The sequence below is a fragment of the Cricetulus griseus genome, chromosome 2 (assembly GCF_003668045.3).
Source record: "Cricetulus griseus strain 17A/GY chromosome 2, alternate assembly CriGri-PICRH-1.0, whole genome shotgun sequence".
In the NCBI taxonomy this organism is placed as follows: domain Eukaryota; kingdom Metazoa; phylum Chordata; class Mammalia; order Rodentia; family Cricetidae; genus Cricetulus; species Cricetulus griseus.
Window position 1 is genome coordinate 215,785,854 of NC_048595.1, and position 15,679 is coordinate 215,801,532.

At 43.2% G+C, this 15,679-nt stretch overlaps 1 protein-coding gene across 3 annotated transcripts in view; it reads left to right on the forward strand.

Annotated features, from left to right (window-relative positions):
* Nucleotides 1-15,679, forward strand: part of Garem1 (GRB2 associated regulator of MAPK1 subtype 1) — a 164,370-nt gene that overhangs the window by 55,363 nt on the left and 93,328 nt on the right. The window lies entirely within an intron of this gene.

Below are 15,679 nucleotides of genomic sequence, written 5' to 3' on the forward strand. Positions count from 1 at the left end.
ATACTACCAACTAGAGAGCACACTGACTAAAAGAACTAAACATTTCTGTGTGGTTATTTTTTTTTAATCAGTGATGGCTCCATTTTGTGATAGATATTTGTAAGTAATGGGGCTGGGTGTTTATAAGATGAAAACTTTACATGAAAAACTTCTCTGTGATCTTGGAATTGGAGCTCTATATGTAGCCAATCAGTGAGCTCCACATTTGTGTACATCTGAGTAACCTAAGTACAATCTGAGCAATGCTTTTGTGAATGACTAGGATGTAGCAACTACACAAGGTGCCATTTCATAAGTGAGCATAGTACTCTGGTTTTAAAAGTATCTGTTTAAAAGTTCACATAGCCTGGTCATGCTACTCCTCTCAATTAGTCTTTCAGAATACAACACTGGCATGATCTCATTGCTCTAGTTAAACATGGATGATACCCACCTTGTCACTTTTAAACTCCATTAGTTTAGGGATGTCATTGCACTCGGTTTTGTTGAGTGAATTCTGTGGTGAGAATTGAACTTGTGATGTATAAATAAATAAACTTTGCTTAAATAAACTTTAAGTAGGGGTAGCTTATAAATCAGTTTTTTAAAAACAAACATGTTATAATTCACTATCTTCTGGGTTTTAAAGTTTGCCACATAAGGTTATTAACTTTTTATGTGTTATTGTACTTTTTAAAAAGTTATAGCAGGATATTTTAACCAACTAACTATAGATTATGCAGACCTCAACTGCTGTTTTGGCTTTAACAAATTTGTCTACAATGCTGGGCAAGTTATTTATTTGAAAATGGAATCTTGCCGTGTTCTAGAATGATAGCAAATGGTATTTGTTCAAACAGTATTTAATGAATGAACAAATGCTTTGGTAGCCTTTTTGGTTCTTAGAAGTCTTCAGATGCTCACTAAACTTAAAAAAAAAACCTTTCAAAAATATTACAGGAAAGAGAATTTTTGTGGCTTAAAACTTTGTCCTTTAGAATTATATAGGTGGAGTTTTTCATCAGGACCACTGGCCAGCTCCCAAATAACCACACAGAGACTTTATATTGTTTAAATTAAAGCTCTTACAACTTAAATTAACCCATATTTTTTTTTATCTCCACTCAATCATGTGGTGGCCCCTGTTCTCACACAGCATGTTTATCTTGCTTCTCTCTGCATTTCCTGGCAACTCCTGTGACTCTACCCTCTTCTTCCCCATCCAAGAAATCCTACCTAACTTCTACCTGCCCAGCCATTGGCCATTCAGCCCTTTATTAGACAAATGAGAGCAACAAATATTCAGTGTGCAAAAAGATTGTTCCTCCGTGTTATGATAAAGTGTGAGGAACTGTAGCGAATTCCATGGCAGGCGAGGTTGAACAAGGCAGGACAAACGTGCCTGGCAGCCAGAGCTTTGTGAGAAGTTTTATTAGAAAGTGGAGGGAAGAGGGGAGAAAAGAGGTAAAGAGACACAGAGACAACGAGAGGACAGAAGAGAGGGGGAGACTGGAAAGGTCCTCTCTGCCCCAGGTGAACAATGGGAAAGAGAGAGGGAGAAAGACGGAGCGGGAAAGAGAGGAGCAGGAAAGAGAAGAGAGTGTAAGTGGGTGGGGTCTTTCTTTTAAAAGGGTCCTTTATACCTGCTTGCAGACTAAGCAATCATGGAACCCTGGACTGACCAGGATACTACCTGAGTGCATTCTGCCAGGTGATGGGCAGGCCAGCATAATGCCTGCATCCTTACACACAGCAATTATGAGTAGGCTTTATGGGAAAAAATAAGTAGGTGGAACCCATAGAAGGTGCTGTGTTCATGAGGTTAGGGCCAGGTGACTGGAGCAGTGTTCATATGAGTAGGAAATTTGACAAGCCCTCAAGTTGCCCACATTCCCCTCTAAGAGATTCCACAGAAACAAGATCTACTTTATTTTCTGCAAGTTCAACTCTGGTTTTTCTCCTTATGGAAAACTAAAAAATATTCAGTCCATTGTATGTTTCTACCTGGGCCGTGCTCTATCAGTGGACTTAAGTTTTAGAAGTGTCTACAAAACATGGTGATTGGCTCTGTGAAATCAGTCTTCCCAGAGGGCTGCTTTTGATGGAGACTCCATCCTGCAGTGTCCTAGACCTGCAGAGTGCTAGCCTGTTATCCCATCTTTCTACTCTAACAGGTGGACACTCTGTTGTAGCAGGGTCAGTCACCTCCTCGTTCCCTGACTGCACTGGATATTTTCCCATTTGCCCTGTTCACCCTGCTGGAGTTGCCTCCTTCAGCCATGCAGCTTCTCTGGTAGGGAGGGCCTTCCGTCACAAATTGGCTCTGGGTCTGCACGTCATATTCATTCGACACATTTCATGACTCTTCATGCAGTTATTACTTCCTGTGCTCACATATACCTCCCTTTGCTGACCATTTCTTGACAAATAAGATAGATGTTTAAAATTTCTTAGGCATTCTTTCTACAATTGATAAATTTCTTTGTGGAAATGGGTATTCAGTCCAAGGATTGTAATCTTGGCTGTACAGTGGAATCAAAGAGAAGGTTCTGGAAAGACTAGTTGCTGAGTCCTACCTGCACAGATTCTAGTTCAGTTGGTCTCAATGGTTGCATAGGCCTAAATGGTTATATAAGATGGGCATCAGGATTTTCAAGGTTTCTCCATGGTTAAAAATACAATTAAAGTCGGAGAAAGACACCAGTATCAAATGATAAGATTTCCCCCGAAATCAACAACAGACACAAGTATTTTGAGCTTACGCTTTTGTATCGATAGCCATCCATCTCTCAGTGGGAAGAAAGGTATGGCATGTTCAGACGCTTACTCTTTGTATAAGAAATGATGCCACACAGGTAACCAATGGTCCCTGTAAAGCCACATGTTGCAAAGTTATGGATTATCTTTAATGAAATAGATCCACCAATGCTAAACTGAGAAGTAGGGACACTAAAGTCTTACAACTTTACATTAACGAATAGAAAACAGATTAAAAAAAGAGAAACCTGAAACAAAGCCAAGTGCTTTATGATCTCATTTCCCATTAGGCAAGAAGGAGGTGGTGTCAGTCCCAGTTTTCTGAGCTGTTTTCCTTGAATTGCTTCAGCAAGAAGCTGGAGTAGAAGTTTGGAGGTCCACATAGATATTGGCCTTTTGTTTGGGACTCCACATCTTTTAACACATGAAGGCATTTACATTTCAGAGTTTACAGGCAAAGGGCTGGCTCTCTTGCCTTTTGGTAGAACATTTGTTTCCAGTGTGTACAGCCCTGACCTTAATCCCCAGTTCTACAAAGAAAAAGAAGTTTACAGGAAAAGTTTAGTGATTTTCCTAGTTTTTTTTTCTTTCAATCTTCTATGCTAACAGGTAAGCAAGAATGCAGTTTATTTTAGTTACATTTTAAGACATATCTGTGAATTTTGGTAAATCATTTACGTAGTTTTGGTGGCATAGTTATAAACCATTTTCTTAGTTTTTTCAGACAAAATTTCACTATTTCCAAGGCTCGTTTCAAACTTAGGCCTAACCCATCCTCCTGCCTCAGCCTACCCAAGTTTCTGGGGTTATATGCATGCAGCAGCCTGCTTACCTTACAATGGCATAGTCTGTTTCCAAGAGGAGATTTATTAGAAAAGTTCAGCCCTTGGAAGAAAGAGCGTTAGAGCACAGTGTGGGAATAGAAGCTGTCACTTTCATTGTTCTTGCTTATTTGAGCTCCGGCTGTAATTAGTAGGGAATATACTTACCCAGGCATGTATTACCATTGTGTCATTAGCTTCAGGATTTCATCTAAGTTGGGATTCATCTTCCATTCCTGGAGAAGGCTTAATAAGTAGTTCACAAACACCTTCAGCACAGCAGCAGTAGCACAGCCCACCAGCCTCGTGATCAGCCTTGTTTGATTTCTGCCACTTACTCATTCTCTGTATTGTTTGGACAAATCCTGGTTTCTTAATGTACAAGTGGGATAGAGTGATTTTCTTCCAAAGAAGCATGGAGGCTATGCAAGTGAAACACCTTTCAGACCTTCTGAGCACTCCACAGACATTAACCATGCCGATCACCAACCAGAGCAAGCCCAATAAAATGCTTCCAAATCCCTTGCTCCTATCTTGGACTAATCAAAAGGCAAATGACTTGCCTTCTGGTGTTGAAGCCAGATGAGCACCAGCACCCCTCAACATTGTCCTGGCTCTCTCTCTCTCTCTCCCTCTCCCTCTTTCTCTCCCCTTCCCTCCCTCTTCCCCTCTCTCTCTGTTGTCTATTTCATTTTGCTTTTTAAAAATAACTTTGTTTTGAGAACTTCATACATGAGTCCTGTATCTATATCACTCCTGTCCCTTCCTCTCCCTCCAGTTCCTCCCATGTGCCCCCTCCCAAATTTATGTTCCCATCTTTAGTTATTGTTACATGTATATGCATATGAATATCTGTGTGTATATGTGTGCACATGTGAATTTTCATCCTACTGAGTCCATTTAGCATTGCTCTGTGGACATGTGTTTAGAGCTGACCTCTTGAGACTGGACAACCTATGTGGGTGCTTGTTCCTAGAGTAGTCTGATTCTCCATCTCTCGGTAGCTATTGGCCACCTGTAGCTCTTCATCTTGAAATGAGGCCATGTGGAATTTCCCCCATCCACACTGCCATGTTAGCTGGTATTGTCATTATTGCTAGTCTTTTTTGGGTGATTGTATTTTGGGAGTTTCTGGATGCAACTTCTTCTAAACTTTGTCTTGAGACCTCATCCTTCTATCATTTACTCAGTTTGGCCCATTTTGATCTCATGTTTTCACTTGTTTTTATCATTCTTGCCCTGCCCAAATGTGCATACAGACTTACACACATATATCTTTACTTTGAGTATTTGGGAGTAGACAACACACACACCCTATGCATTTCTAATACAACTATGATACAGTTGGCAAATTCAGGACACTTGACACTTTAACCTGCAGCCCATATTCCAGTGTGGCCACTAGTCCCACTAGTGTCCTATCCAGGACAGTGTCAAGCCACTTAGTGCATTTCATCAAGTCTCTCCAGCTTGCTTTCATCTGGCACCATTCCTTGACTGTCTTTGTGCTATGTCATATTCAGAAAAGAGGTGGCCACGCTCCTGCAACTGCATTCAAAAGGCATCACAGATGAATTTTATCTTAACCTTCTAACTTCTCATCAGTACCTGATTGGCCAAGGTTTTCTGAGAAACGTGCAACACAGAACCCAGTTTCTCAGCATTCTGCATCTTCAGGACAACTAACTGGAAATTCAGACCTGCTCAGTCACCTCACGTGCCCACCCTTGCCCCTCTTTCTCCCTGACTTACCCAGCTGAACACATCTGTCCTTAAAAGTTTTTAAATGCCTTTCGACAGCTTAATTCTAGCTGAGGATTCCTAAGGATGAGGGAGTTTTCATTTCACACTTTATATGGCTATGTAACAATTGCATTTGTCTTCCAACAGACTCTGATTATTACCTTGAAAGTACATCTCCTTTGTGTGACCCATCCCACTCAGGGCCTTAAATCCAATTTAGTGTTCACAGTTTGACATCTGTTTTCTTTAAATTGCATCCATCCTTAGGAACACACAAAGACCTTGCTATGCCATACCATTGGAAATTGTGTTTATCGTCCCAAGCTCTGAATCCCCGAGGTAATGGAGATTTTCCTGAGACCATGTGTAGAGGTTGCCATAGATCTAACTTTTTTTTCCTGGTCACTGGTGTTTTGTTTTTGATTTTTTGAGACAGGGTCTCTCTACATAGCCTTGGTTGTCAGTGAACTCACTCTATAGACCAGTCTGGTCTCAATCTTCCAAGTGCAGGATTAAAGGTGTGTACCACCACACCCAGCCTGTAGATCTAACTTTCTAAGTACCACTGAACATGAGGCCTTTGAAGCAAGGGATTCTTCTTGCTCACCTCTCAAAAGGAAGGAAGGAAGGAAGGAAGGAAGGAAGGAAGGAAGGAAGGAAGGAAGGAAGGAAGGAAGGAAGGAAGGAAACTATCAACTTAGCATGGTGGCCTATGCTTGTAGAGGAGTCTGAGTAGGAAGTTCATGAGTTCAAGGTCAACCTGATCACATATAGCAATTTCCAGGTCAGCCTGAACTGCATAGTGATACCTTGTCTCTAAACACCAACAACAGCCAAAAATAGAACAAAAACATACCAAGACATGGCTTTAAGAAACCAAAGAGGTGAGCCTGGCTCTGGTGGGCAAGGCCTGTGATCCCAGCAACTAGGAGAGAAGGCAGAAATAGAAACATTACAAATTCAAGGTCAGGCTGGGGTGCACACAGAGTTCAAGGCCAGACTGGGCTACTTAGTAAGAACCTATCTCAAAGCAGAAAGTAAATAGCTAGAGCTCAGGGTGGAGCATTTTTTAGTATGTGTGAAGCATAGCTTCAATCCCCATTGCAGACAGGAAAGAGGAGCAGAGGGGAGGAGAAGGAAAGGGAATTGAGACATGGATTGGAATTTAAGATGCTTGTGTGTCTAGGCTCCCCCACCTTGGCAGGTGATAAAATTCTGAGTGTGTTCATGAGAATTTAAATCACTCCATGAACTGCTTGTTATCATTGTGGATGAACAGATTGCTCCTGGGACATAAGTATCTGAGGTAAACTCCAGCCTCACTAGCTTCTATTTTTAAATTCCCACCTTCCTGTGAATCCGGTCAATCTCTAACAAGCTAAGATTATCTCAGTGCCTTCTCCCTGGGCTGCACCCCATGTAACAAGAAGGGATGCTGGCATACACATTTGGTAGACTTATACAGTCTGCACAGCCCCTACTCAGCAAAGCACCAGGGTTTATGTGGCAGTGCCTGTTTCTAAAGATGTGACATGTGCAGTGTCTAGCTCACGACAAAATTATAATAGTGTGCTATCTAATATAACCTTGAATTGTAATTACTGAACAAAGGGAAATGTTGAAACAAATGATTTCATTCTCCTGAGTTACAAGTTTAATTAGCATGAATCATAAGTTTGCAAAAGTAACTGCTAGTGTTGAACCACAGTTTTCATACTTGCTCTGCATACAATCAGTGATAAAAATGGAAAGTCACAAACTTGCCTTTGGGAAGTCCTGGGAACTGACATCTTAGGCCAAAGAACACTTATCCCAGACAGGCTGGCCATTATTAATTATTAACATCAAGCAAGCAAGCAGCATCCATGATTGCATTGCTTGGCCACAGTAAATGGGTAAACTTCAGCTAGTGCTCATTGTTCTCTAGTCTTTTCACCCAGCCTTGTATTGTTTCACACAACTAGCACAACAAACTCACTAAGGCCTCTTCTCTCATTCCTCACATTTTGCAAAAATACAAATGAGGTTCCAGGATGTTAAGTCTCTGATGTAACACAGCCAATACGTATGATTGGAAGCTGGGACACATGGCTCCAGGGCTTCTCTCACTGTAATCTCTTGGGAAGTTTGTAGAGGCACTTTGTGTCATCTATACATCCTAGACCTGTTAGAACTAGCTGGTATGTTGGCTTCCTTGAGGCTCACCCCGTGTTCTTAGAGGAAAAGTCAGTAGATAGTGTTGGTTTTTAGCTTTTTGCTGTGCACATTATCAGTAGTCAACCCTCCTTCTCGTAGTGGAGTGGACAGTTGCTGGGCTTGGAGTCCCATTCATTACTGGAGGAATCTTCTGCCTACCAACTAAGGAAGCAGGTAGTCCTCACCAGGGTATTCTCGAGGACTGAAACTAGGAAAGCTAACTGGTAATGGAGTTAGCAGCCAGTGGGCACTGAAGACAGCAGTGAGGATCAGTGGTTTTCATCAAGACTTTTGTACTAAAGGGACACAAGAGAACATAGGAATGAAAAGCTTTTATTATTTCATTTTCAGAAAATAAAGCAATCTCAAGACTCTACTAGGCTAAATGGAATAACTCGAGGGAAAGAGAAAGAAACTAAGTAATGCAATTGCCTGGTGTCTGGCAAATTGTCCAGCAAGGAGATCCATTCCTCACACCTCAAAGTCACACTGACATGCTTAGCAAAAGACAGGTTGATAAAAGAAAAGCTAATAGGTTTGTTTTCTCTAGTTTTACACAGCCCATAGCCTTCAAAGTGAAGATGCTCAGGGCATGAAGACGGTCCACTTTTGTGTTTGATTCAGGATGGATATGACTGTTATGAAGGGTAGGGACTGAGAAGGAGGGCATGCAAGGTGTGTCCGTTTTAACTCTTGGCATTTCTGGGTGGCCTGTCCTCTTCCCCAGAGTAGGGCAGGACTCCTGCTAGAAGGAGGGTCAACAAGCCAGAGTCACACAAAGAGGAATACTGTGCCATCTCCCACACAGAAGCAAGGGCCTGGGGAAGATTAGAGTTCCTTCTAGGGTTCTGAGTGGCTTTGGAAAAGAGGGGTTTTTAGGACCCTCCTTGGGAAAGTGGAGTTCTCTGTTTCTGAAGAGAAACAGGTTGGAGAGAAAAAAGTGGCAAGCAGAGGTTAATAAAAGCTGCTTCTGCTTCTCTTTAGTTCAAACAGCAGTACACCAAAGCCTACCCTGTTGTAACACCTCCTCACATGCTCCCCACCCTATTCTACTTATTTCTGGCCAGAGAGAAATTCGTACTCAACTCAAGGCAACAATGCAAACATTCCTAAAACAGCAAATTGAAGATTGCCACCAACCCTTGAAAGAGCTTCAGTGTGGCTAATGCACTTCTCCTTGCTTCAAATACTAACCCAGGGTGCACTGGCAGTGGGCTCAGGCTTCAGTGCCTGCTCCTCAACAGCAGTCATAATGACCCAAGGAAATTGATGTGTTTTACTGATTTTGTTAGATGTGCCATTGCTGTCCCAATTATGATAGGAATTATCCTTGTTTTCGTAAGATAGTGTTATTAAAAGGTAATATGTATAATTTTTTAATGGAAGAGATGGAAGAGACTATGAGCCAACACACTCATAGTTATGTGGCATCATATGGTGGTTCTGTAAATACTAATAAAATACCTTTAATACAAGCTATAGAATCACTTGGTTGCTGTTTCCCAATTTCAGATTGTTTAATCTTGCTCTCCCTGTGGGTTGTCTACTGTATCTACAAACAGAAACTCCAGGATCAAAAGAAATTCACTTCTAGGTCAAAGCAGAAGTGGCATGAGGGCTTCAAAACAGGAGTGGCATATGGGATTCAGAGCAGGGGTGGCATGTGGGGTTCATGACAGGAGTAGCATATGGGGTTCAAGATGGGGAGATATCCACATGAGGTTAGAACAGGGATGGCACATGGAGTTCAGAACAGGGGTATACACACATGGGGTTCAGAACAGGGATGGAATGCATGGTTCAGAACAGGGGTGGCATGTGGAGTTCAGAACTCCGAGGCTGCTGCTCTCTGACTCTTCTACTTGTGTCCAGTTATTCAGTGGAAAGTTGGTGCTGGAAGGGGCTGAGTCCAGTTCCAGTCTAATGTAACCTATGAGATAATGTGATTAATATGGGTAGAAAGTTTGAAAAGGTGCCTGTGACCACGCTGTTAATGGTGTGTTTATAGCCCGGGTGGGAACATGCGCATCTCACTTCGTAATTTGATTTCCACCTTGGATTTATACCTCTGATCTTTTCAAAGGTTCCCTTTTAGCTCCTAGGAACAAATCTGAGCTTTTTCTCTTGTTGAAAACAGACCTTCCAGACCAATTGCACTGCTAGGAAAACTTTCTGAAGTGGCTGGGCGCCGTTTCCTGGGATTAGAATCATGACTTTATGACTCACTCACTACCCAGGGAAGTGGACTGGAGCGCTGGCTTTCTCTGAAGACTGACCCTCCTGGTAGTTGTCAGTAGACACAGAGCAACAATGAACCAGGCATAGCATGCACACTGCTGCCGTGTGATGCAAGAGAAGGGATGATTCAGACACGAGCATGTTAGTTTTCAGTAGGTGTGTGTGACGCAGAGCCTCCTCCAGCTCGTCAGAATGGGTTGACAGAACATCCTGGGCTCTGACCCTCACAGTGACTCAAGGCAAGCAAAACAAACACAGAGTTTTTATCTTCGGACATTAAAAACCGCTGTCAGGAAGTGAACCACAGTAGGACGTAGACATGTAAACTGTTTTAGTCCTTCAGCCGAGAGTTGCCATCCCTGATGGCCACTGTTCTTCCAGTAGTCCTTCACACCATTTCACCAACTCAGCCTTTCCTGTTTGTAACAGACACCTTGTGTGAGAATTCCAGTCCTGTCCACCCTGGCTTTCCTTCTTGCCCCAAAGCTCCTGCATGCCCAGTCTGAGTGTCACTTCCTCAGTCCCAGCACAAGCCACCTGATTATGTCACCTGCTCCAGAGACCCTGCTTTCCTTCTCATCGATGTTCTATGTGAATGCCAGGTTACTTTTGCTCTAGTTACCCTAACTGCTGGCCCGACTTTACCAGTGTTCCTTCTCATGTAAATACAAACTCCATCTAGTACTGACTCTCAGGTCCCCCATGAAGCTCACATTGCTCATACAGGTTGTGTCACGGCTTGCTGACTTGTTTCTTGTGTAGAAGACACACCCATCCCGGCCACTTTCCAACTGCAGTCCTTCCTCGAATTCTGTTGTCTTCCGGCACCTTCTCCCAGTCTCCCACACACTTAGGGGCATCTTCTTCCCTCCTATTCAGAATCCCTGCAGTCTGTGCCCAGGACTTCTCTGACTCTTAATGCCCATTTCAGGGATTTTGTTTCTTCGTTTGTTCATTTTGTTGTTGTTGTGTTTGAGATAGGATCTCACTATATATCCCTGACTGTTCTGGAACTCACTATGTAGACCAGGCTGGCCTTGATTTCACAGAGCTCCATCTGCCTCTGCCTCCCAAATGCTGTGATTAAAGGCACATGCCACTATATCCGGCTTATTCTCCCATTACTAAAAGCTCCTTGAGTCCGCTCTTGTGTATATTTCATGATCTTATAAGTGTCTAGCACAGGCCTGAGCAGTGTAAAGGCTCAGGGAATTAGTTTAACTAAATGAAGCTGACTCACCTTTCAGAGACAGGACTTCTTTCCGCCACTTTCCATGATGCCCTGGAACACACAGAGGCATGTCCTCACTACAACAGGCAGGGGTGCTACACCGGGGTGCAAGACAACTTCTTATAAACCACAGGATAAGGAGGAGAACTTTGTTCCAGGGGTGGGTGATGAGGGCCTTCCGCAATCACAGGCAGAAGAGGCACCGCAGATCTACTGGTTAGAACATGGCTTTGGGACATGACAGCAGGTAGATCTGTGCTTTGTAGGGTAGAAGGGAAGGGGTCTTTGTAGGTTAAGCTAGGAAGCTAGGCAGAGCACATGCAAGGGCTTGGACTCCAGGTATATAATAGGAGGTGCAGAAACCCTGGGCTGGGGAGCTGTCAGAATTATCCTCTTAAGATGATGGGGACCAAGCCCCCACTTAGACAATTGAGTGAGACGGGTTGGGAGTGAACAAAGCTATGGTAGTGGTAGTAGTCAGGTACCAGTCAGGAAGCTGTTGGAATAAACCCAAAGGAGGATAGTGAAGCCAGGTGGTATAGGGATGGAGGTGAGAGTTGATACCTAGATATAAGGAAAAGGATATGGGAGAGGGAGACAAATCTAAGATGTTTGCCTGAGCTTTAAGGAAACCCTTCAGCCTCTCCTCTCTCTCTCTTGCCCTCCTACAAACACACACACACACACACACACACACACACACACACACACACACACACACACACACACACACACCTCTTCCTAAGGGCCGTAATTTATGTCTTTGTTATTTCTATGTCTGTTAGTTTATGTCTATGTCATTGTCTTTGTTGCTAAAAGCTTCTCAGCCTAAAATAAATGTTGCTAGGCCAGCAAGAAGGCTCAGCGAATAAAGCACTTGCTACCAAGCCTGGCAAGCTGAGCTTCATCCCTGGGACCCACATGGCAGAAGGTTGTCCTCTAACCACCACACATATGCCATGGCATGTGCACACCCACACATTAACATGCATACATGTGTGTAAATAAATAAATGTAAAATTTTAAAGAAGTTTTGGCAACAAGATGAAATCTTTCTATAGCATTAAATATAATTAAAATTTTTAATAGGATTATTCTAGGAATATTAAACATTATTAAGTCTTTTAATCATACAGTATGATTTTGTTTTCAAACACTGTGATCGCTGAGAAGCCAAGAGCCTTCTGATCCAAATGTCTCAAGGTCTCAGGCATTAGAGTCTGGAGTGGAAAGCACATACTTGTCTCTTCATGCTTGGGCCCTGTGTGTGACAGCCAAGACTGCTTCATAGCAAAGTTTGCTTTCAGTGAAGGGTCAGATGATAAAGTGCGGAGGGGGGGGGGTATGAAAACCTCATGCTGTCAGGATTAATCTACAAAAATTGATAATTTTACCTATATTTGGCTCTTACTTCTTAACTGCATTCTATAGGAATTCTTCATCCCACATGCAAAAATCTAGGACAATGATGAATTGCATGAGCTATTGTGGTCACATATTTTTTAATGCAAGCTTAAACACATTTCTCCATGAAGGAGAATATATAATATAGGTCAGCTTACTACAACCAAAGTATCTGTCAAGGGGGTCTGAGGAGATGACACAGTTAGTACAGTGCTTGCTCTGCAAGCATGGGGACATGAATTTGGCCCCGAGATCCCAGGTTAAAAACAAAACAAGAAACAGGTATGATGGTTCACAGTGGAATCCCAGTGCTGAGGAGACAGGGTCTGTCAAGTCCTGGAACTCACTGCTCAGCCACTCTAACCTTGACAAGCACCAGGCCAATGAGAGGTCCTGTCTCAAAATCCAAGTGCGGATGGCACCTGAAGAATGAACAATAGCCAAGATTTTCCTCTGACCTCCACAGGTGCATGCATACATACATGAATATGCACACACAGCAAAATGTGTTACTCTTTATTTAAAGAAAGAATGATTATTTCCTTTGTTTAATATAGACCAGCAGTTCTCAAACAGATTTAAAGTTGCATCTATTTCCCCACCCTGGGAACATCTGCCAATGTCTGGACACATTTTCCATTGTCATCGCTAGAGGAAGGCTGCTACTATAATCTGATGGTAGACGCCAAAGATGCGGCCCAGTATCCTATAGTCCTTTCATGCATGTGGCAGCTGCTGCAGCATAGGATGCCATAGTCACCAGCATCAGCAGTGCTGCAGTAGAAATAGCCAGATCATCGTCATCACCATTATCATCATCCATATTATATTCGGCTACATATCAAAAATTCTCACTTTTCAGATGCAGGCTGTCAGGCAGACATTGTCTGGAAAATCAGTGTCAGAGTTGATTTCTAAAACAACCAGTTGTTGCCCAGACCGGAAAGAAAAGGAAAAAAAAAAAAAAAAAAAACTAGTTCAACAGATTGTGAATTCATGTTACTTTGCATACACTCTGCCTGAGACTGACAGCAGCCAAGCGTGTCATGGCAAAAAAAACTCAGGGGGCTTCGGTGGAGCAATCCCTTCTGCTGCAAAGCTTTGTTTACCATCCAACAAATTGTTCTTAACTTTTTCCCCCTTTCCCTTTATTTACCAAAAGGGAGAGGGTGTGCCTATACATGCCTGTCTCTTAAAAGAATGAAAACATAGCAAACCAGGGCTACCTGTTGCAGAGTGTAGGAGCCATCTATCTGACAAATGAAGAATTTAATGTAGTAAATAAGAATTTGAGACCCTGCCCCCCCACCCCCCCCCACCTCCTGGTACTCCTCACAAATGTATCATTTTTTCTACTGTTGATTCTTCATCCTTTCCCAGCCACTTCAACAAGTCTTTTATTTTGCTTTTAAGTTCAGGCAACAGCATAGAGAACCTGATCTAGGAAGGAGAGATGCCATTGCAATGGGATTGCTACAGGTCTGTAGATCTATACAGATATTTATCAGATGATTGGATGCCTACTAGAAGCTAGGCAGTAGGTGTAAGGAATGGACCAACAATCGGCCATGGTGAGAGTTGAGTCCTCTGTTGAGCACTCAGGGAGAGTCTGCCACGTGGTAGTGGGACCGTCTCATTTGATATAGAAGCTGTGCTTTCCTAACTATGGAAGCTCAGGTTCTTGTCCTCCAGGGTAAAGAGGTAAAGTTGAGATTCAAACTCAGAGCCAAGCAGCTATGGAACCACCACAGCCAACCTACTGAAGCAGCCAAATCTCAGAGTTCTCATGAACCTCTTGGCTTGGTCTCCATTCTGTAAGGGTGAGCTCATCCTCACGATATTGGTTTTGTGCAGCAGGTGAGGACAGCCCTTTGTGACTAGCAAACTGTGCAAGTCAAGTGGAAGTAGCAGATAATACCTGCTTTGTTCCTTAGCCTCAGGACTGTGGAGAGGCTGCCCCAGTCTCTTGCGCAGGTTGGGTTCTATGAATCATGGCGAGGGCTGACAGGATATTGACTGAGGCCGTAATTCTTCCTTTTGTTTTTCCACCTCACCCTTCCCTTTTACCCTCTTGTCAGTGTTCACGGGGAGTGCCCTTCATTAGAGCTCTTCCATCAGGAAAGGCTCACAAACACTGGAATGTCTGTTCCTCTCAGGTCAGAGAATCCTACAGGAAGGCCTCTCATGTGTTCCTAATGTACAGTGACCTGGGATGGAGCTAGATGCTGGAGAGTGGCTCCTGGCATTTTCTAACTCACTTCCCCTCTGTTGCTCTTCTGCTACCTCCTTTGGTGTAGAAGAAATAAGGGTCTCTTCTGAGGTGCAAAAAGGAAGATTAAATGGTGCACTTTACCTATTACGGAAGCCACTCAGAAATTATCTTTTCTCTTGCCGTTCTGACAAATTTCTATGTGGTGGCCCACGAACTTGTTTCTACAAAGAGGTATTTGAACTTTTGACATTGTGGCAGACATTGTGGTCTACAAGCTGTACTCAAGAACCTGCAATTGAGCCATACAAGAAGATCACATAGACACACACACACACACACACACACACACACACACACACACACACACGTGTGCACACACGTGCACACACCAAAAAATAAAAACCACAAACAAACAAACAAACAAAAACCCTCCTACTGAGGACAATGAGATGGCTCAGTAAGTAAAATCACCTGCCACCTAGCCTTGGGAACACACATGATGTAAGGAGATACCTGAACCCCATAAGTTGTCCTCTAACCTCCACACATGTGCCTTGGTGTGTGTACACATGCACAAGCACACACACAAAGAAATAGAATAAATGTAAGTAAATAACACACTCAAAATGTGTTCAGGAAGTTTACAGTTATGTGTTGGGCTTTGTTCGTACTCATCTCGGGTTACATATGGCCTCTGGGTCACAGGCTGGCCATGCCTGAGAAAGACACCAACACTCAGGTGCCCTGAGAACTGTCTGTAACTTGACATCTGGATAGTGCCACACTGGCCAGTCGTGCTACAGTATCACTGACTGGGTTCAGGAGCGCCTCTCATCGTTGTAATGACACTGGAGTCAAGAACCATGTGAGAAAGCCAGTCATTCTGGCTGGCAGCTTGAAAGTCACTCTGGACAGGATGTCCAGGTGGCAGGAATTACTTGAGTCAGCCCAGTGATGCCTTCCAATGACTCCACTGCATATCTTCCTATGGCTTGAAGCAGTCTGGTGGTACTGGTGCCTTTAGAAGCAGAAACAAGAGAAGGGTCCCACTTTCACCTAGACCTTCTGTGGCCCAACAACTGTGCCTTCTTTCCAGCT